Consider the following 23,453-nt stretch of genomic DNA (forward strand, 5'->3'; position numbering starts at 1 on the left):
CCAATGGTAAACTTGATGCCACACTATTATCCAATGGTAAACTTGATGCCACACTATTATCCAATGGTAAACTTGATGCCACACTATTATCCAATGGTAAACTTGATGCCACACTATTATCCAATGGTAAACTTGATGCCACACTATTATCCAATGGTAAACTTGATGCCAAACTATTATCCAATGGTAAACTTGATGCCAAACTATTATCCAAATGGAATAGTGCACATTATAACACCCCAGCCGGGTCCAAGAGAGACTAAATTAAGTACAGTAATACTAGCCAACTCACTTTAAATCTTAAGTTGCTTTAGAACTGAGTTGGCCGAACTAAGGCCTACAAACTAGTCTACAGTGTAAGTTACTAGGCCTACTGTAGGTAGCCAAGCCCTAACTAAAGGTCCCTTATTTGCCCTAGCCTATGGTAAGTTAGGCCTAGGCAATCGTTAGCCCATGCATGTGGTCTAACTTAAACTTAGTTTAAGTAAGTAATAGGGCAATTCCACAGTAACATTGTGATGCTTTGGAAGGAATTTTAAATTTCAAGTGCAAATAGTAGAGACAGTGCAAAGTTTGGAGTAAACTTCTCATATTACAGTTCATCTCTTGATATTTTAACATGAACACAGAATGAAAAATGTTTTCAAAGTCATTGAAATGTATGAAATATGAATAAGAAGAGTTACAGTAGTGCTGATATTCGACTATTTATTTCGTATTCAATTAATCGCATTGTTCTTCTTGTGATAATGTGATTACTCGGTTACAGTTATGACGTCATCACTGTCATTTTACATTGCAGAAATACAGTCAAAACAAATCTTTCTCCATGGTGCACTGTCTTTATTTGTTCTTTCATGTCTTTGCGTGTGGTGACTAAATCATGTTAAAACATCTACCATCAAAAAGTGTGAACACCTTTCAATCTACAATTTTTCAATCTATACTATTTCATAGACCGTGCTGGTATAGTCTGTCTAAAATTAATTTGCATAATTCAAACAGTTTTCTGTTTCATTTTGACAAGTTTCAAGCTGCCTCTTGGTTATGCTTTGTTCCTCCTACCAACAGGCGTAAGTGCATTCTCTCCTTTTAGTGGATCCCTACATTTGTCACCAGTCACCAGCCTAGTGCACCATCTTTACCAATACATCACCAGCCTCTAGGTGCACAATCTATACCAATACATCCAAACGATACCGGGTAGACAGATAAGTCACGCCAGCAAAGTGTAACTGGCAGTGAGTATCGCCCAAACCAAAATAGAAGGCTGTTTCCTTTTACTGTAAATTTGATCTGTGAAGTTTATTTCAGCGATTTCGAAGAACAATTTATGAACCATGGTTTGAGTGTGAGTGTGCAATGCTATACGTACAGTATACCAACTGGGCATGGTAGGCTGTATACATTAGCGATATGTATGTAATATGATAGGCAATCACTTGTGCGTGTACACGTGAGAGTGTATTTGCTGCGGAAATGGGAGTGCTAACTTCAAGTTGCCTGTTTTGCCTGCACTATGTCAATCAACATTTTGATGCATTCGAACAAACGATACTTTTGGTGAGAAACTGGTGAATTTGGTGAACCAGATTTCTACAAGAAGAAATCGAATGGGGACAATTTCACATGGTTAGAAAGAGAAATATAATACTACAAGGACATGTATTGAATCTTCCACCGGACGATTCTTTTAAGGGTCAGATTTGTGATGGATGGCTACTGGTTGGAACCAAACTTTACGTTTTCACAATTGTGTTCAATATCTTCACAGAGGTTGGAACCAACTGTCTTTTGCAATTTGTTTAGTGTTTCCTACATTTTCTCAAATCAGTGATTCAAGTCTGTCAGTGTTAACCATTTGTTATATTTTTACAATGGTTAACTTTTCTGTGAATTTGCTTTTTTTTTGTCAAAAGTACAAATCTGCTTATATGTTTCTTATTGAATCGTCAGTTGGATTTAGTGCATGTACAAATTGCCCATACATTCTTATGTAATGTCCTGTTCTCACAGTTGAGTGTCGAGGTGGGCAATTTATGTAAAGCTTATATTTCTATCTATCTTTTGTTAGGCTCTATTTTCACAGCAATAACTATGCTTTGTATTATTCTGCCAATGAAAGCTTTGTAGGTATTCATCTGATCGCGACCGCCCTGTACTTCTTTACGTCATCCTTAATTACACACACCCATGCCTCCAGTAAATTATATGCAGCTTAATTTCCCTGATGTCCATTAACTCAGTCTAACCATCCTTTTCGACTATCTATGATACTTTGTTATTTTCATCATCCTGGATTTGATATCCTAAAATTGAAGATAAACATAGTGTACATGTAAGTGGAAAAAGAAGAAGTTGTTTTCCGCACAAGAAATTTTTCAACGGAAAGTAATCAGCGGAAAGTACTGTGTGCGGAGAATAACAAAACTGCTACAGTAGGCACTAGGCCTAGACTAGGGGTAGCATGGTGACTTCGAAGTTCGGACACTTAAGACTTAAAACACACCAAAACTAAATCTTCTGGTATAAATCACCGGAAAATAAACTTCATATGGTGGGAGAATTGTGTTATAGTACTGTAATATTGTGTCGAGCCCGGCTCCTCCGATAGTAAAACTATATTGGGACTCGCGATAGAAAGGTACTGGGATATCTTGATGCCGTATTTATGCTCCTTCAGGAGATGTCTCGAACGGAAGAAAACAATGACTTCACACAAAAAACAATTTGACGAGATAGGATTTGATTAATGATTCGGTATAATTTCTTCTCTGTCGATTCTCTTTACAAATAAAACTAAATTACAATGATTTGACTTGACTTGACTCCGTCAATTAAACAATTAGGAGTGATGAACTTTCGGCGGAGTGATAAATTTGCTGACCAAGTCATAAATTTGCTGACAGAGTGATAAATTTCTGACCTCCTTTTTCTTTTATACCTTACTTCCATAAAATCTCACTGCGCACAATCAGTAGGCAGCCAATGACCTGACCATCCCTTATTAACTTAATGATATAAAAATAAGTGCGCTGGCACTGATCTGCCCTGATTGGTTGGGAGTTTGGAAGTCCATCCCCTTTCTATGGAAACTTCCATACCACGTGAGAGAACCTTCTCGAATGTTCCACAGACATAATGGAATCTATTTTGGGAAAAGGCCCTGTACCAAGATTCAATAAGATAGTTAAAAACTTCTCGTGGGAAAACTGAATCCATGACCTAGATAAATACATAAGAGGCCTGTAAGGGTGTCTCGATGGAGTGTTTCGGTAACATCAAAGAGATGGTATCACTATTTCATAACATCCCCCTCAATCTTTTAAAATTTTTGGATACTCCAAAATTTTAACATCATACTGCTTTAACTTATCATTATCTCAAGAAGGTAGAGTACTGTAAGCACATTCACCAATATTCTTTGACTTCAATAAATGGTCTACATATATCTCAAAGGTTACGAATATTAAAAATGATCATATGGTATATACATTGACACTATCTCCATGAAATTTGTGTACCTCTTCAATATTGATGACATCATATGATGTAATCTAAAAAAAGTATCATTAAGATATCTTAATGATATATTATTTTTTTTTAGATTACATCATATGATGTCATCAATATTGAAGAGGTACACAAAAATTTTCATGGAGATAGTGTCAATGTATATACCATATGATCTTTTTTAATAATTCGTAACCAAGATGTTAACCTTTGAGATATATGAAGACCATTTATTGAAGGCAATGAATATTAGTGATTGTGCTTACAGTACACTTACCTTCTTGAGATAATGATAAGTTAAAGCAGTATGATGTTAAAATTTTGGAGTATCCAAAAATTTTAAAAGATTGAGGGGGATGTTATGAAATAGTAATACCATCTCTTTGATGTTACCGAAAAGCTCCATCGAGATACCTTACAGGCCTCTTATGTATTTATCTAGGTCATGGATTCAGTTTTCCCACGAGAAGTTTTTAACTATCTTATTGAATCTTGGTACAGGGCCTTTTCCCAAAATAGATTCCATTATGTCTGTGGAACATTCGAGAAGGTTCTCTCACGTGGTATGGAAGTTTCCATAGAAAGGGGATGGACTTCCAAACTCCCAACCAATCAGGGCAGATCAGTGCCAGCGCACTTATTTTTATATCATTAGGTTAATACAGGATGGTCAGTTTATTGGCTACCTACTGATTGTGCGCAGTGAGATTTTATGGAAGTAAGGTATAAAAGAAAAAGGAGGTCAGAAATTTATCACTCCGTCAGCCTCTGTCAGCAAATTTATGACTTGGTCAGCAAATTTATCACTCCGCCGAAAGTTCATCACTCCTAATTGTTTAATTGACGGAGTCAAGTCAAATCATTGTAATTTAGTTTTATTTGTAAAGAGAATCGACAGAGAAGAAATTATACCGAATCATTAATCAAATCCTATCTCGTCAAATTGTTTTTTGTGTGAAGTCATTGTTTTCTTCCGTTCGAGACATCTCCTGAAGAAGCGTAAATACGGCATCAAGATATCCCAGTACCTTTCTATCACGAGTCCCGATATAGTTTTACTATCGGAGGAGCGGGCTCGTCACAATATTACAGTACGATACACGGCCAAACTTTCTTTCCTGCAAACTGTTTTCACGTTGTATTCCAAGGAGATTCTTCGTGATTGTGGAACTGGTATTTCTTTGCTAGAGTATTGCGAAGTTCGGACACGCAACCCACAGTGTGGCGCTGGTGATAAAATTGGTGGCGCAGTTGCTTTTTCAGTAATTATAACAGACTTCATATATCTCGGTCATTTTATTGACTAATATGTAAGTATTTTCTTGCACACAGGCCATTTTGGAGAGAAAATAACTGTAGCTTCGTACTTTTTGGTGAAATTTGGCTCTTCCTGTAAGTTGTCATGGTAAAATCGTGTATTTCTTAGGGTGTCCGAACTTCGCAGTATGCCGAACTTCACAATACTGACTATACTATGTTCACTGTCTGTTGACCCTTGCGTTAATGTTGGTTTCATGCGCAAGACTATAGCAGCCACACATCATGTTAGTAGGCCTAGTATATGAAGGTCAAAGCTAATAATAATTGTAGTAAAAACTAGCTGAAGGAACACTAACACTGCAGTAATATTACAGAGTTAGGCTAGTTCTAGTAACGGTAGGCCTAGGCCCTACAAAATGTCACTGCTTAAGACTCTACTTAGCTATAACATAACGTTAAATATAATATATAACGCTACATCAGTAAGAATACGAACATATTATATTATCTATGAAAGAATCCAGTGTTCCTTACCATAAATTCATTGCTGTTTGATCAAGAACATTAAGTAACAACTAACGATCGAAGAGACATTCACGGCCTACAGCATAACACTAGGAATTCTGACGTTCATCGGCCATATACAGTGACTACACAACGACCATAGTTCAACTATGTAAAGCCTATCGTATAGGTACGGCAAAATTCACATTGCACAAACGTTCGTATGTCAATAAAAGATCACGTGACTAAAACATCGTCATGGAGACTTCACTATTATGCCAAAGCGTTTCTGTGAAATATGTATCCGGAATAAATTGCCACAAATGAAAAACGATGCAAGCTATTGGTATATTAATAATAATGAATCAAAAGGGGCACGCGAGTTGTAGATAGACCATATTAGTATTTTGCGACCACTCAACAAAAGACCCGTTGGTGGTTTATTTACACGACTGATTCGACTATTATCGTCAAGATATCATTTAATTGTAGCTTGACAAGTCGACAAATATGGTGTACTTGCCGTATTTTTCTTATTTGTTTATTTTGTTCCTGATGGGTACTTTGCGTCGTTCCTGAACTAAACAGAATGTAATGAGTTGGAAAATCCAGAGCAGTGAAAAAAGTTCCAGCCTCCATGGAGATTCGAACCAGTGTCAGTAAGGTCAGCAAGGTGTTTTACCGTTGATGGAGGACCATTGATCTTTCATCAGAATCTGTTGTTAAGTGGTGTTGATGGTATCGAGGATCAGATTGCCTCTAGCAGACGTAGTGAGGATATGTTGTCTCGATGAACTTACGGGCTATTCCGTGTATGGTAGGCCATACGGGAAATAATTGTTTATTTTAATGTCCATACGAATTAAAATTATTATCGGTATTAATTCTATTTAATACCGGCATAAAATATAATTAATACCGGCATTAAATAGACCAATTACATTAGCGAATTTCGAAGCTGTTATGATCTGATTTTCGTCGAGAAGCGAAAGATACTTGTAGGTTATTGACAAATGTTCCCAATCCGATCGCAATCCGATGTTTTACCAGTTCGTAATGCTTTGAACCGTGAGGGTGGCTGGCATGTCGTTGAGTATCACTGCATGCTGTTGACTGAATTCAAGGACATTTCAATGTATGACTCTATGGGATGTTTCCGACACAATGACATGGATGTCAACTGCTAATTGGTAAGAAGAAGTTGTGCTTATTGTTCGTCCGTTATTAAACAAGTCTGTCAGTGTTTTAAGTGAGCCATTTGTAGGTTTACAGTGGCAGGGGCGGCGATTTGTTTCAAATATTTTGGGGGGGGGGGGGATTTGCTTGGGTGCAGGCGCGTAGCAACTTTCATCCCCAAAATTGTTCGCGCGCTTCGTGATATGTATATTACTATCAGAGCCGTATATTTAGATACGGCTCTGATTACTATCTAAGCGGAGCGCCACCATCGGTTGGCGCGCAGCGTAGCCTACAAGAAAAGTTCTGGTTTTGGTAGCCCGGCCCCCAGATCACCGGCAATGGCACTTCTCGGGCTTCAAAATGACCAACCAGATGTACACTTTTGCCTGAGAACCAAGTTTTTCTCAATAGTTTCCCATAACCTTTTTCAAGATTTTCACCAGTCACACATCATGTTCGACCTCATCGCATCTCCTGTGGATCATTGCTCTTGTAGGTAATACTACGTAACGGCCCACAATACCCGTCAGCCCCACTTTTCAAGGTTTTAAGCCCATTATTTGTTCAGAATTTGAATAGTAAATTCACTTGAAAACATACCCATAATGTTGCACAAAATATCATCTATGGACAACCAATATAGAAAAAAAGACCTTCAACCCCTAACAGACCTGTCAAAATTGCACGAGTAGAGGGAAGTATGATGAAGAATGTTGGTCAGGGAATTTTCGAAAATTCAGACACAGTTAATTTATTGGTGTACAAATATTAAAACCTCTCATAATGGCTACTATAAAACTTCGATATCATAAAAAAAATATGCTCGAGGGGAGGGGCTCCCCCTTCGCCCCCTGGCTACGCGCCTGCGGTTAGAAATCTTGTAGGAAACAGGCCAAATGGAAACACATTGAACCCATATCGATGTGGATCATATGTATGATTGTACGTACTTACACTCATACACAAGAGATGTACAGACATTATGATAATAATCATGAGTGACAACATGCTATACGGTCACAGGTCACAGAAACGACCACGAAGAGTCATTTACCTCATGCAGCATGTGTTGGATGAAGTTTTAGCCATCGCCAAATATGATTTGGATAAATAATCTCACGCATTATTTTCTATTTATAGCCACACAAAAAGACTGCCACCAAATATTGGGGGGATATTAGATACTATATTCCCCCACCTGAAATAATGGGGGGACATGTCCTCCCCCGTCGCCCCCCCCCCATGATCGCCGCCCATGACAGTGGTGTCCAGAAATGGAACGTCATATAGAAAAATCGGCAGTTAATTTGATTGTGTGATGAAACGAGCTTATGTCATTAATAAAGAGTTTTATATTTGCCCACCATGGGTTCATATCATAAAGACATCGTCATTGAAACGTAACAAAGTGTGTGGTTTCAAGTTTTGTCGAGATAAAAATTTTTCTCGAGGTTTCCCATAAAGATGTTGGCAAAAGAAGGAGCCATTTCGGTAGGCATACCCATCATTGCTGTCCATGAATCTGGAGGGAGCGTTTGTTGGCAAATCCAGATCATCATATAATAATATAAGGCATTGATATAGCACCATAACTAAAACGATATTCTAATTTATCAATTTATTAAAACATACAAATGAACAAAACATCAACAAGACAGAAAAGAGAAAATATAGGATTACCAATTAAAAGTTTTATTAAAGAGAACTGTCTTCAGAGCTTTTTGAAAGAGAGAAATGTGGATTGATCAGCAACGGAAGACGGCAAGTCGTTCCACGGCCTGGCCCCAGTTACAGAAATTACACGGTTGCCAAACTGTTTTGTGCGGGTGGCGAGAACGTTTAAAGTAGTAGCAGATATACTTCTTATACGGTATGGCGAAACACGCTTATAGTAAACATCTTACACAAATAATCGGGGGCCTGTTTATTAATACATTTATAAATCAAATAAAGACAAAACCTTGAATGTAATGCGTTGCTTAATGGAAGCTAATGTAAAGTGAAAAGAGTGTCATATTTTCTTCTGCAGAGAATCAATTTCGCAGCTTGGTTTTGTATAGACTGTAAGGGAAGCAGTGTACTAGAGGCAGGTTAACCGATCAGTAAAGCAATACAATAGTCAACATGAGATATTTCGATTTTGTTAAGGTTGCCACCCTAGCAATCCTGCATTTCTCAGAAATACATTTTTTTCAGAGACAAGTAAGTGTCAAGCTGAACCTCCAGAGTGACAACGTCAACGTTAGTATCACCCTGCACCACAATAGAACTTGTCTCAGTCTTGTTGTTATAGAACTGTGAATGAAACACAATGACCTCCGTTTTGTTGTCATTCATCCGTAGTTTATTTTCAGTCATCCAGGTTTTCACACTGAATGATGTGTGTTGTTGAACAGAGACAGCATGTTGCTCTTCTGCGGTATTACCATATCTAAAATCCATGTAAAATGAGTGATCATCTGCGTAACCAATGACATCAACCTGTTGTCGACGAGAGCTCACATGAAAAATCGACTCCGCCAACGTGTTAGCACAACAATTAGAACTGGACCTGTTACAGATCCCTGTGGGACTGAAAATGGCAGATCAATAGGCTTCGAAACAGCAGAGTTAACAGAAATAACACAATCTCTAGGATAAATGTATAATTTTAGCCAATTCAAAACCATGCCAGTTGCACCATTTTGCACCATTTTTTTTTAGCAGATTCATTGGTATTTCGTGGTCGACAGTACCGAAAGCAGCAGATAAATCTACAGCTTCTAACAGTGTAGAATGCTTACGATCCATATTTAGAAGAATATCGTTTGTCAGCTTCACTCCAATGCCGTCTCAGTAATGTGAAATGGTCTATAAGCATTATAATATGGCGGGAGTAAGTCATACATATTCATGTGGGATGATAACTGATCCACCATTGCTCTTTCAGTGAATTTTGACACTAGACAAAGGTTGTTAACTGGACGATAATTTCCAAGGATTGTGTCAAAAGATGTTTTTTCAGCAATGGTGTAACATGAGTCCTTTTCCCAACGGACGGGAAGGATCCTGCTTGAAGAGACAGATTAATAAAATGGACAAAAGCAGGCAGAAGGGTCTTCAGGTGTTGTTTAACAAGGCTATAAGGTATAGGGTCCGAAGGACACGTTGTATACTTTGAACGCATGATGATTTCACGTATTTCGTGCTGGCCAGCCACGGTAAAGCATGAGAAGTGATTTGGACAAGAATATTGTGTGGAATCGAATTTCGGATAGTCCAGCAAGTATGAGTTCTGATGGTGTAAATTTTGTTCAGAAAAAAGGATGCAAAGTCTTCCGATAATACATTATCATCGCCCTGGAATCGAATTAACTTTGGTCCTACCAGTGAGTTTGTTGATCAGTTTATACAGTTTGGTCTGATTGGTACCACATTCAGCGACTTTCTCCGAGATGGATTCTGTCCGATATGTGATCAATTTTTGATTATATCTTGTCCTCAGATGTATAGGCAGCATGATCTTCAGCTGAATGCGTCTTAACCCATCTTATTGATAGTCAAGATAAGTTGCTTCAATTCAGTCAATTCTTTCTTCGTGGGGGTTTCACCACGTTTCGGTGTGAAGGCTTTTGTATAGGAATATTTGTGTATAAAGAAGACATATCCAAGGCCCTAACAGAGTGGAAGGGGTAAGATTAGATTATTAATTAAATAAGCGTGTCAATAAGTAATTGAAAAGTCTCGAGTGTAACTGCATGCGCTCTTCAACTTTGTACAGTGAACATTTAGGCGTTTGAAGTCACGCCATGGGTTCTAAATATCGAACTTTTATATTGGTTTGACGAAAATATATTCAGCTTATCAATATCTTCTTTGTTTACTCTGTATCAACTGACACCATGGTTATGGTTATTATATGTACCTAAAAGTTTTCTATTTTATTTTGTGTTCTAAATCTTGCTTTGAAAGTAGATGGTCTGAATTCATGGTTGACAATAATATATTACGAAATTACGAACTCGTTATTTGTTCTATCTGATGATATTTTGTAATGTGGCGTTGTCCACACTCAATCGATAGATGAATAGGCCTATACTCATTTCTTAGATTCAGTTGATATGGTAAATAATTGTTATCTTCTTTTGGTCTCTTCCACCCATCTCTACAAACTTTCAATAGATAAGGAAGATACTCAGCGAGTGTTATTATGCCATTAGAGAGTTGTTTCGCTATCAATTTGAATTTTATTCCACCCCTTCCCCCTCCCCCTCCCCAACACCACACTCGCAACATACTCTTAGATCTTGCTTCGCAGTCACTTTTTAAACTTTTCAACGTGCCGCGTTTTGGGTTTGTGCTAATTATTATTACGCTTTCTAGTCACTTCGCCCAACAACCATTTCGCCCAACTGCCATTTCGCCCAACCAGCCTGGTCATTTCGCCCAACCAGCCTGGTCATTTCGCCCAACCAGCATGGTCATTTCGCCCAACCATCATAGTCATTTCGCCCAACCAGCATGGTCATTTCGCCCAACCGTGTTGGTCATTTCGCCCAACCTTATTTTTACTAATATTCAGTCAGAATAATATTACTTTTTCTATTCCACTAGTTCAATTTGATTTATTTTGGATTAGGTTACTTCGTAATAGGTAAATAAAAGAGTGAGGTCCGCTCGATATCGATCGGAGTCTGAGCAGTTACTTCGGGTATAATGGGAGGATTACACTACTTTAGGCGTTTATGCATACAATGGAAGTTATATTATTATACAAACACAGGGGAATCGGTCTTCATAAAAACCTATCAAACCTAACCCCTAAAACACTGATCCATCCTACTGACTAACAATTCCCGAACGTTTCCTTATTAAATTGAAAAAAATATATAAAACCCGTCCGTAGTATTGAATTACTTTATTTAATCAATGTAACCACTTTATCAATGTAACCACATATGTAATCACATATGTAATCAATTTAACCACGACTTCAAGTTTCCTTAATACTCGGTTCGTATCCCGTAACGTTAACAATTCCCGAACGTTTACTATATCAAACCTATCAAACCTTACCCCTAAAACACTGATCCATCCTCAAGATTCCTTAATATTCGGTTCGTATCCTGTAACGTTAAAAATTCCCGAACGTTTCCTTACTAAAGTTATACAAAGTAAAGGACTTCAAGTTTCCTTAATATTCCTTAATATTCGAATATATTCTCTACATATATAAAACAAGACCAAGCGCGGACAGCAGACGTTACAATCAGTGGGTAAGTAGGTGTTCAAATATACGTAGAGCGCCACCTTTATTTCTCGAATAACTGCAGTAATTACCTCTCGTGGTGATCAGTCTATAGTGTAGTGAAGTCCAGAGATTTCTCATACAATGCTAACTCATGAAGTCCTCTTGTAAATTCAAGAACGTTTACTATATCAGACCTATCAAACCTTACCCCTAAAACACTGATCCATCCTCAAGATTCCTTAATATGTAATGTATTGTGTGGGGTTCCGCAAGGATCAATCCTTGGACCTAAACTTTTCATTTTGTACTTGAATGATATTTGCAATGTTACCAATATATTGAATTTCATTTTTTTTTGCAGATGACACAAACATATTCTGCAGTCATAGTGACATCAAAACATTATGTAATTTGGTCAGTACCGAACTTAAGAAGTTAAGCAGATGGTTTGCCCTTAATAAATTATCATTGAATGTAAACAAAACAAATTATATGATTTTCTCCAACCATTCCACATGTAACAATGTCAACATTACTATAGATGGTTTAGAAATTGACCAAGTTAACTGTGTCAAGTTTCTTGGTGTGTTCCTTGACTGTAAACTCTCCTGGAAAGATCACATTTCCCATATTTCAAGTAAACTTTCCAAAAGTATTGGTGCTATTTACAAAGCTAGCCATGTTCTTAATACACATGCTCTGTATTCTTTATATTGTGCTATTTTCCTTCCTTATTTGAATTATTGTGTGGAAGCATGGGGTAACACTTACAAAACCAATGTACATCCAATATTTTTAAAACAGAAAAAGGTTATTCGTATTGTCTGTAAGGCTAAATTTTTGGACCATACTTCCCCACTATTTCATAAGTTACGAGCACTTAAGTTTTTTGATCTTATTGATTTCAATACAAGTATTTTCATGTATAAAGCTTTTCATAATAGTCTGCCATCAACTTTGCAAAGCTATTTTGTACTTAGTAACAATAAGAGATTTTATGACAATTTTTATTTGAATTATGCAAGAACAAAGAAAAAACAATTTTCTATTTCCTTCTCTGGTGTTAAAATTTGGAATTCATTGGATAAAACCATTAAATCTGCTGTTACATTAAGTTTGTTTAAGAAAAGACTTAAAAACAATTTCCTGGCAGCCTATGATGATGATTGTTTAAATTAAGTTATACACCTTCTCTTATATGCCACAACACGTGTGTTTTTATTTTTAGTGCTTTCTGTATTTTTTTTTTCTTCCATTTATTATTGCCATCACCAATTTACCTTCACTGTATTACATGTATAGACAGATACATAACTGGGGAAAGTATTTATAAGCATTTTGCTTCTTTTTTCTCCATTTCCATTAAATCTTGATTTATCTACATATATATCCATTCAACGAATGTTGTCTCTATATTGTATTGTGCTTTCTGTGAGCTTAAAAATGTTACGCTCAACATTCTTGTATTTAATTGATGATGGAAATAAATGATGTCAATGTCAATGTCAATAATATTCGGTTCGTATCCTGTAACGTTAAAAATTCCCGAACGTTTCCTTATGTAACCCGTGGTTCGTCCGCCCTCTATTTAGGTTAAAGTAATAGCCACCCGTGGTTCGTCCGCCCTCTATTTAGGTTAAAGTAATAGCCCCCTAACCCAGAAGAAATAAAGACTCAAAACCCAAGTTATTAAATTGTCCCAACACGTACTGAATTTATACGGTCAGGGTAATCGATTATTGAGACGGGAGAGATCAATTCCCCCGTTGGAATACGGTGTGGTATACACTTAAAGGCTTAATATGATAATGCTTAAACAAAGTAACAATGAATGTTACCCCACAGTAGTGAGATAAACCCCCTTCTAGATTAATACACTTAAATACTTAATACTGTACTGCTTAATATAATAACAATGAATGCTATCCCACAGTAGTGAGATAAACCCCCTTCTAGATTAATACACCCCCCGTTGCATGCACTTATCCCCAGCTAGACTATACAAATTTCCCCTAATTAATATTGCGCGCTAACTGATCAGTTCGCGGACATCACAGGCTCAGGCGAAGTTCCTGCGACCCTCAAGTATGGAGCACCGGTCCTCAACACCAGTCTGGAGAGCTGCCAAGTAATCTGCTACAAGAAGGTCTCAAGACAAAACCACAAAACACCAGCTGACAAATGGTACTAGATAAACAATGCCTTACAGAGGATAGCAAGGCTAACAGGGCTGCACGGGTAAAGATGGCTACCAGGCAACAAAAACCTAGACATGTGCAGTGGCATAAAATAACAGTAAACCCTCTAATTAATTCTATAGAGCGCCACCAATTAAAGTAACACATCACTTTCAAAGGGTTACATTCTCCCCTCCCTAAATCTGCCATGTCCTCAGGGCAACTAAAGATATCACTATACAGTGGTCTCCATTTGAATCATGAAGGAATTACTATAACTGGGAACACCCAAAGCTGGATATGTGAATCTGGCTAACTTTTTCGAAATTCTCTTTGACGTTCGCACCTGCTGCCTGAGGTCATCAGATTCCTCAGACTCCCCTCCCAAATCAGCAGCTACAGCTAGTGGAGACTCCTGTTCTCCATCTGCAGTTTCCGGCTGAGGGGACTGGTCTTCAGTCATTTCTCCTGCCAAACTATTTTGTAATTTGGCGTCATTCTCTTCACTAGTACTATTGTCCAGCTGCTCTTCCTCTTTACTTTTGGGATCATTTTTCCCAATAATATCCGGCGGAGCTTCTGGTTGTAACTGCGCAGAGGCAGATTCAGGAGGATGAACTTCATCCATAGGTTGTACATCATCAGTTCCATTTTGGTTTTCCAAGCCTTTAGGTTCCGTTTTCGTCCGGAGCAATTCAGATGACTCTTCATCGTGCAGGTCTTTATCTGCTGTGGTGACGTCATTCTGCCTAGGGAGAACATCTTCAGTGTCTCCACTGATCAAGTCATCTGTTACCTGACATGGCCTTTTAGCTGCACCTGGTACAAATGGAAGGATTGCAGGATTAAGCGTGAATCTTGCTCTCTCAGAGGTTCCTATAAGGAGTGGCATCTGGGGTTTAGGAACTACAGATACAGGCCTCTCATTGGTTAGCACACACTCAGTTTCGTCTACACTCTCCACTTCATCACCAGAATCGTCAGCTCCTTCCGTCCTACCTTTGCGGTCCGTTTTTTTCTTAATAATGGTAGTCTTACCTCGTTCAGAGAATCCTCGTTGGGAAGCAGCCAAGCCCTCCATATTACTCTCTGCGTCTCTGATTGGTAGCAAGTGATTCCTGTGATAGGTTTTAATTTTTCCACCATTCTTAGGCTGGAGTCTATACACTGGGCTGTCTGACATCTGGCTGATAATCACCCAGGGAGTAGGATTCCATCGATCTTTCAGTTTAGCAGGTCCTCTTTGTCCCAAATTCCTAACTAACACCAAGTCTCCAGAGGCCAACTTGTTTTCTCGAACTTTAGCATCATACCTCCCTTTGTTTGCAGCACCAGATTTACTAGAGTTCTTGTGGGCAATGTCGAAGGCATTACACAGTTGATCCTTCAATTCAGCCACATACTGAGTATGGCTCCTGGAAGCATCTGTACTCCAAGGATTCACACCAAATTTCACGTCAGCCGGTAATTTAGCTTCCCTTCCGAACATTAGCATATAAGGTGAGAAACCTGTGCTGTCGTTGGTAGAGCAGTTATAAGCATGTACTAGAACTGCTAAGTGCTGACTCCATTTCTCTTTCTGATCTGCCTCCAATGTCCCTAACATGTTGAGGAGAGTTCTGTTGAATCGCTCTGGTTGGGGGTCACCTTGGGGATGGTAGGGGCTGGTGCGGGACTTCTTGACTCCTAACAATCTAGTCAACTCTTGGATTATCTTGGATTCAAAATCCCTCCCCTGATCTGTGTGCAATCGCTCAGGAAGGCCATAGTGCACAAAATATTTTTCCCACAAGATCCTAGCCACCGTAATAGCCTTTTGATTCTTCGTTGGAAAGGCTTGCGCATATCGGGTGAAGTGGTCAGTAACCACCAATATTGACTTATATCCAAATTTGTCTTCTTCCAAAGACAGAAAATCCATGCAGCAAAGCTCCAGGGGTCTAGTAGTCTTGATGGTCTTCAATGGTGCAGCTGGGGGTGGAAGACTCTTCCGTGCCACACATCTCCTACAGTTGGACACCCAGGAGTGTATATCGGATGCCATACGAGGCCAGTAAAATCTGGATCGTACAAAAGCAGTCGTCCTATCTACACCTAAATGACCTTGATCATCGTGGAGGGCAGTTAAAATTTCCCGCCTTAGAGATTTTGGTAACACTATCTGGGTAACAGAGAGCCCTAGTTTTGAGTTCATCGTCTCCCTATACAATATATTATCTTTAATCTTCAGCTGGTCGAAGGTTCTTAACATGACTTTCACTTCATCAGTTTCTTGCACTCGATTTGATGGTTTCTGCTTTTTCTGAACATAGTCCATCATATTCCGAATATCTATGTCCTGCCTCTGAATCTCTGCCCAGTCCACATGACCTCCAATAGTGTTTTCAGTGGGCTGAACATACACATCGGGAATTGCCTCAGCTGACATCGCCAGTGATACCACAAGAGGGTGAACGTCACCACTATGACCAGTGTCAAAGTCCTCCTTACCAATACCTGGTATAACTTCTATTCCTACTGCACAGGCAATAGCCTGCAAGGTCTCCAGGGTAACTAGGCCTCCTTCTGACCCACTATCGTACCTTTCCCCTCTCAACTTCTGCTTGAGCAGTTCTTGTTCCTTCACATCATTGTAGAGCCCGCCCCCATTTGGTCTACGAGACAAAGCATCGGCATCTATGTTCTTCTTTCCGGATCTATAGTGAATAGTAATATCATAATTAGTTATATCCGCTAGCCATCTCTGGCCGGTGGCATCTAGCTTAGCTGACGTAAGCACATACGTCAACGGGTTATTATCCGTCATTACCTTGGTTCCCCTAGCTCGATATAGATAGTCTCTAAATTTCTCACACACCACCCATTTCAGACCCAGAAACTCTAATTTATGGGCTGGATAATTCCTCTCAGATGGGGTCAAACTTCGGCTAGCATAGGCCACTGGATGTAGTCGGCCGTCAACTTCTTGGTATAAGACTCCTCCTAAGCCCTCTCTACTGGCATCAGTGTGAACTACAAAAGGTTTTGAGAAGTCAGCAAACACCAACACTGGAGCGGAGCACAGTTGATCCTTCAGGCTCTGGAATGCCAGTTCACACGCATGAGTCCAGTCGTTCCCAAAGGGTCGGGTTGGAGACACAATAGGGGTTTTATATTTTGCGCCCTTCTTCCGTGCACAGTCACCCCCTGCAGTCAATCTGTGTAAAGGGTAGGCAATCTGTGAGTAGCCTGACACAAATCTTCGATAAAATCCTGCAAAGCCAAGAAATGATCTTAACTCTCTGACATTTGTCGGGCGAGGCCAACTCTTTAATGCTTCCAACTTATCTGGGTCTGTTTCAACTCCCTTTTCTGATATTATGTGCCCAAGATACTTCACGCTCCGACAACCAAACTGACACTTATCTGGAGAAATCTTGAGTCCAAACTCAGCCAATCTGTCTAGTACCTTGACTAACCTGTCCTCCATTTCCTCCAGGGATTTTGCAAATACAATGATATCATCCATATACACTAAAGCCTCAGTCAGATTCAAACCAGCCATGCACCGTTCCATTAGCCTCTGAAAAGTGGCCGGTGCCCCTTTTATGCCTTGGGGCAGTCTGCGGAATTCATAGAAACCCAAAGGACAGATGAACGCAGTTTTCTCTTGATCATCCTTTTTCATAGGTATTTGGTAATATCCTGATTTCAGGTCAATAACTGAAAACCACTTGCATCCGCTCATGCAGTCCAGAGCTTCCTGCACCAATGGGACAGCATACTGATCCGGAAGGGTCCTGGCATTCAATTTCCTGTAATCCACGCACAGGCGTATATCCCCATTTTTCTTTCGAACAATCACTATGGGTGATGCATATTGACTTCTGGACTCCTGGATGATTTTACTATCCAGCAACTGATGAAGGTGTGCCCGTAAATCATTCAAGTCGGACAATGCAAGTCGTCTGGATCTCTCTCTGAAAGGTCGTTCATCATTTAGTTTTATTTCATGTTCCACCTGCTTAGTTTCACCGAAATCCCACTCTCCCATTGAAAACACCTTTCTTCTAGCAACAAAGGACTGGATTAACCGTTCCTTCCATTCAGGGCTAACGGGACCCCAGCGGAATGGAAGCCTCTTAAACTCTTCAGTAAGGTCAGGGTTGCTGGTTACATCCACTCTACTTAGGTTACAACTTACTTGAGCTGTTTGTATGTCATCAGGCCGGGTACATAACTGTGGCACCACCACCTCAGCAATGATAGTTCCAGGTCTCAATGCAATGTCCTTCTCTCCTTGGTTCCAAATACTGATTTGAACTTTGCAGAATGTGGCACCAGGTAGCTGTCTCACATGAGGGGTCATACCTAAATTTGGAGGAAGTCCTTTCTCCGGGACATCCACTAGTACAAGCTGATTTGACGTGCACCGTGAGTGCATCACACCAGTCACTTCTAACATCTTACCAGCCGGGATACAAATGTTCTCATTTTTCTTGGTACGCACAGATCCAACTCGCCCATCAGGTCCCAGTTTTTCCAATTCGTCTAGGGACACATAAATCATACGGCAGGTGGTTGAAATATCTAAGTCTTGCAGGTAACTTTTTCCACCAATCTGTCTACAGGCCTCGTGGCACTGCTTAAAAACACCAGAGTTAGTCCCAATGATGAGAGGGCAGGTGGCTGAATCTCGTCCATCTGGAACAACAATGGCTAGAGTGTTAAATGATTTGGCTGTTCCACAAAACTTGGAAGGGAATTGTATCTCTATCTCACTATATCCTAAATAGGGAATAGTTCCGTCCCCACCATGCCTGATCACCAAATCCTCCAAAGGATACATCTCTCGGCTTAAGCTCTTAAAGAAACCTTCAGATATTAAGGTTACCTGGGACCCACTGTCAATTAGGCAACTGATAGGTTGTTTATCCACAAAGCAATCCTGCCTATTTGCTTTTCCCACTAGCCCAGGGGGAATGTTAGAATGGTGAGCATTTTTGGTTGGTTCAGATGAGAGGCAATCTACGTATTGGACCCCTGAGTGCCTCTGCCCATGGATCCTTGTGGGTTTCCCTGACCCAGCACGAATTGGATCAGTTTTCTGTTTACCGTCTGGATATCGGGGTCAAAGCGGCATGTCCGGCTGATATGCCCAGTACGGCCACAGTTAAAGCAAAAATTAGGGCTCTGGTTCCTGTTATTTCCAGAGGTCCACTGTCTGTATTCCCGGGGAGCTTCTTCTGACTCTGGCTCCACAACCTTTGGGGAACCCGATACCTTGAGGGCACGAACTTCTGCTTCAAGTCGTTCAAGACGGTCACTAGCTTTTAGATCATTCATTTCCTTCTTTGGTTTTTCCTCACTAGTTGTTGTGATGCTAGCTGCGGTGACACCCACTGGTTTTCTCTGGGTCTTGTTGTTTCTAGACTGTCGCTGTTGGGACTTGCAATCTTGCTCCTCTTCATACCTCCTTAGCATACTCAGCAGAGAGATGAAACCGGGGGGGGGGGGGGTTGGTGAGCCTGTCTCGTAGTTGGAGGGTTGTGATGAGCAGATCGTCAAATAAGAGCCCTCTGATAAATTGTCGAAGTCTGATGCGGTTGACATCTCCGGGAACCAATCCTCCCTTTCTTAAAACATGCCGAATCGCACTCTGCAAACGAGAAAGATATGCTGAGGGCTTCTCTTCATTGTTCTGCTTCATGCTATGGTATTTGATTAGCAGTTCTTCTCCACTCTCGGTTGTTCCAAATACCGCCTCCAGTGCGGCAAGGTAGTCCTCGGAAGTCGCAGATGGGAGATCCTGTTTTAGGTCTGAAATAATCTGGGATGCTGGGGGACGTAATGATTCCCTGATCCTCTTACGTTTCTCAATTTCTGACACCCCAGTCCATTCGGCCATGAGACCCTCCACCTGCTCTACCCACGAGCTCCATTCCTCTTCATCTCTGGACAGATTGTCTTTCCCAGAAAAGAACTTGAGGCGTCGGTAGGAAGATGCGAGAGTGTACTGCAACTCTGTCACAGGAGTGGTATTGTTGTCTCGGTAGCCTAGTTCACTCACCATCATTCGCTCTGTTGAATCTGTTGACTGTAGGCTTTCACCCAGGGGTATAATTTTGAACCACAGCTGTTCCTTCGCAACCCTAATGGTTGCATGTTTTCCAAATTCTTGGTCACCTATATCCATCTCATACTCGCAAAGAACAAGAGTCTCTGTCCTCCCCCCTCGGGTTACCTCTTTACGACTAATCCCCACCAGACCCCTAGGGAGACCTCTGGCTAGACTTTCATGTAACGCTCTAGTGGTAGATTGAGTATGCCTAGCTGTGAGCAATATTGCTCGTGACTCAGCCACATCTTCCTTTTTACACCACTCCCTCCCTATAGTGATCACTTCAGATTCACTTTCTAGTGAAGCAGTGTATGGCCTGGCCATACTTACTGGACAGCTCTCCAACTGGTGGTACCTTAATCGTTAGTAAAAAATATAGTGCAGCAAATATAAATAACAAACAAGGGAACCACACTCCCGTCTCATAGAACACTAAGATGCTTCACTAAACTCTTGCTAAGTTTTTTTTTTTTCAAGAGAAGTGTGTTCCCGGATAGGCCCCCAAATGTAACCCGTGGTTCGTCCGCCCTCTATTTAGGTTAAAGTAATAGCCCCCTAACCCAGAAGAAATAAAGACTCAAAACCCAAGTTATTAAATTGTCCCAACACGTACTGAATTTATACGGTCAGGGTAATCGATTATTGAGACGGGAGAGATCAATTCCCCCGTTGGAATACGGTGTGGTATACACTTAAAGGCTTAATATGATAATGCTTAAACAAAGTAACAATGAATGTTACCCCACAGTAGTGAGATAAACCCCCTTCTAGATTAATACACTTAAATACTTAATACTGTACTGCTTAATATAATAACAATGAATGCTATCCCACAGTAGTGAGATAAACCCCCTTCTAGATTAATACACCCCCCGTTGCATGCACTTATCCCCAGCTAGACTATACAAATTTCCCCTAATTAATATTGCGCGCTAACTGATCAGTTCGCGGACATCACAGGCTCAGGCGAAGTTCCTGCGACCCTCAAGTATGGAGCACCGGTCCTCAACACCAGTCTGGAGAGCTGCCAAGTAATCTGCTACAAGAAGGTCTCAAGACAAAACCACAAAACACCAGCTGACAAATGGTACTAGATAAACAATGCCTTACAGAGGATAGCAAGGCTAACAGGGCTGCACGGGTAAAGATGGCTACCAGGCAACAAAAACCTAGACATGTGCAGTGGCATAAAATAACAGTAAACCCTCTAATTAATTCTATAGAGCGCCACCAATTAAAGTAACACATCACTTTCAAAGGGTTACATTTACTAAAGTTATACAAAGTAAAGGACTTCAAGTTTCCTTAATATTCCTTAATATTCGAACTTTACTATCAAACCTAACCCCTAACACACTGATCAATCCTCAAGATTCCTTAATATTCGGTTCGTATCCTGTAACGTTAACAATTCCTGAACGTTTCCTTTTGACATATCATATTTAATCAAGGTTGGGCGAAATGACCAGACTGGTTGGGCGAAATGACGAGGCTGGTTGGGCGAAATGACCAGGCTGGTTGGGCGAAATGACCAGGCTGGTTGGGCGAAATGACCAGGCTGGTTGGGCGAAATGACCAGACTGGTTGGGCGAAATGACCAGGCTGGTTGGGCGAAATGACCAGACTGGTTGGGCGAAATGACCAGGCTGGTTGGGCGAAATGACCAGGCTGGTTGGGCGAAATGGTTGTTGGGCGAAGTGTCCTGCTTCCATTATTACTACTGTTTATATTTTTTTGTGGAGTTGCTAAGGCCTCTTGTATTGATTCGTTCATTCATAATTTGCATATAGGACAGTCTATCCTGCATAAGTGAAATGATTTTAATTGCTGTTAATTTCCCTGCGAGTCCAGGACACCCACAGACGCGGATCTAGGGATGTGTGCTCCCCTCATCTTTTTAACTTCACAGAACAATGCATCATTGCATGAGTGCAATAATGCTATTAGAATTATGGAAAAAGGACAAGGATATATTCTCTACACTTATAAAACAAGACCAAGCGCGGACAGCAGACGTTACAATCAGTGGGTAAGTAGGTGTTCAGCTTGCGAGTCACTTCGCCCAACAACCATTTCGCCCAACTGCCATTTCGCCCAACCAGCCTGGTCATTTCGCCCAACCGCGTTGGTCATTTCGCCCAACCAGCATGGTCAGTTCGCCCAACCGTGTTGGTCATTTCGCCCAACCGTGTTGGTCATTTCGCCCAACCTTATTTTTACTAATATTCAGTCAGAATAATATTACTTTTTCTATTCCACCAGTTCAATTTGATTTATTTTGGGTAAGGTTACTTCGTAATAGGTAAATAAAGTGAGGTCCGCTCGATATCGATCGGAGTCTGAGCAGTTATTTCGGGTATAATGGGAGGATTACACTACTTTAGGCGTTTACGCATACAATGGAAGTTATATTATTATACAAACAAAGGGGAATCGGTGTGGAATAATATAACCGTTTCTATTTCACTAATTCAATTTTATTTATTTTGGGTTAAATTATTGGAAGTTATATTGTTATTTTTTAAAAACCTATCAAACCTAACCCCTAAAATACTGGTCCATCCTACTGACTAACAATTCCGGAACGTTAAGTGAAAAACAATATATATATAAAACCCGTCCGTAATATTTATCAATGTAACCACATATGTAATCACATATGTAGGCCTAATCAATTTAACCACGACTTCAAGTTTCCTTAATACTCGGTTCGTATCCCGTAACGTTAACAATTCCCGACCGTTTACTATCAAACCTATCAAACCTAACCCCTAAAACACTGATCCATCCTCAAGATTCCTTAATATTCGGTTCGTATTCTGTAACGTTTCCTTGCTAAAGTTATACAAAGAAAAGGACTTCAAGTTTCCTTAATATTCCTTAATATTCGAACGTTTACTATCAAACCTAACCCCCAACACACTGATCGGTCCTCAAGTTTCCTTAATATTCGGTTCGTATCCTGTAACTTTAACAATTCCCGAACGTTTACTTTTCAAGTATCATATTTAATCAAGGTTGGGCGAAATGACCAGGCTGGTTGGGCGAAATGACCAGGCTGGTTGGGCGAAATGACCAGGCTGGTTGGGCGAAATGACCAGGCTGGTTGGGCGAAATGACCAGGCTTGTTGGGCGAAATGACCAGGCTGGTTGGGCGAAATGGTAAGGTTGGGCGAAATGGCAGTTGGGCGAAATGGTTGTTGGGCGAAGTGTCCTGCTTCCGGTGTTCAAATATACGTAGAGCGCCACCTTTATTTCTCGAATAACTGCAGTAATTACCTCTCGTGGTGATCAGTCTATAGTGTAGTGAAGTCCAGAGATTTCTCATACAATGCTAACTCATGAAGTCCTCTTGTAAATTCAGCCTAGAGCATCGCATGCAAGTTAACAAAAAGTAGATTTTCAGAAAATTTGCAGTCTGAAAGTAAAACTCGGTCCTTCTATGACATCAACTGAGTACAGAATATTAATATAGATAGAGACACACGGT

At 40.3% G+C, this 23,453-nt stretch overlaps 1 protein-coding gene and 1 long non-coding RNA gene across 3 annotated transcripts in view; both read right to left on the reverse strand.

Annotated features, from left to right (window-relative positions):
• LOC139977007 (ubiquitin carboxyl-terminal hydrolase 2-like) overlaps window positions 1–5,623 on the reverse strand; it is a 36,614-nt gene extending 30,991 nt beyond the window's left edge. For both annotated transcript variants that reach the window (XR_011796369.1, XM_071985948.1), the window contains exon 1: window positions 5,308–5,623. The gene's annotated coding sequence lies outside the window, so the exon portion shown is untranslated. The remainder of the gene's footprint in view (window positions 1–5,307) is intronic.
• A 5,567-nt stretch (window positions 5,624–11,190) lies between these two features.
• Window positions 11,191–23,179, reverse strand: LOC139977390 (uncharacterized). Its single transcript, XR_011796523.1, has 2 exons — window positions 22,493–23,179; window positions 11,191–11,240 (listed from the first exon to the last, which is right to left on the reverse strand). It is a non-coding gene; the product is annotated as an uncharacterized lncRNA (long non-coding RNA).
• Between the last annotated feature and the right edge of the window lie 274 nt (window positions 23,180–23,453).

Source organism: Apostichopus japonicus, chromosome 12, assembly GCF_037975245.1.
Source record: "Apostichopus japonicus isolate 1M-3 chromosome 12, ASM3797524v1, whole genome shotgun sequence".
Lineage (NCBI taxonomy): Eukaryota > Metazoa > Echinodermata > Holothuroidea > Aspidochirotida > Stichopodidae > Apostichopus > Apostichopus japonicus.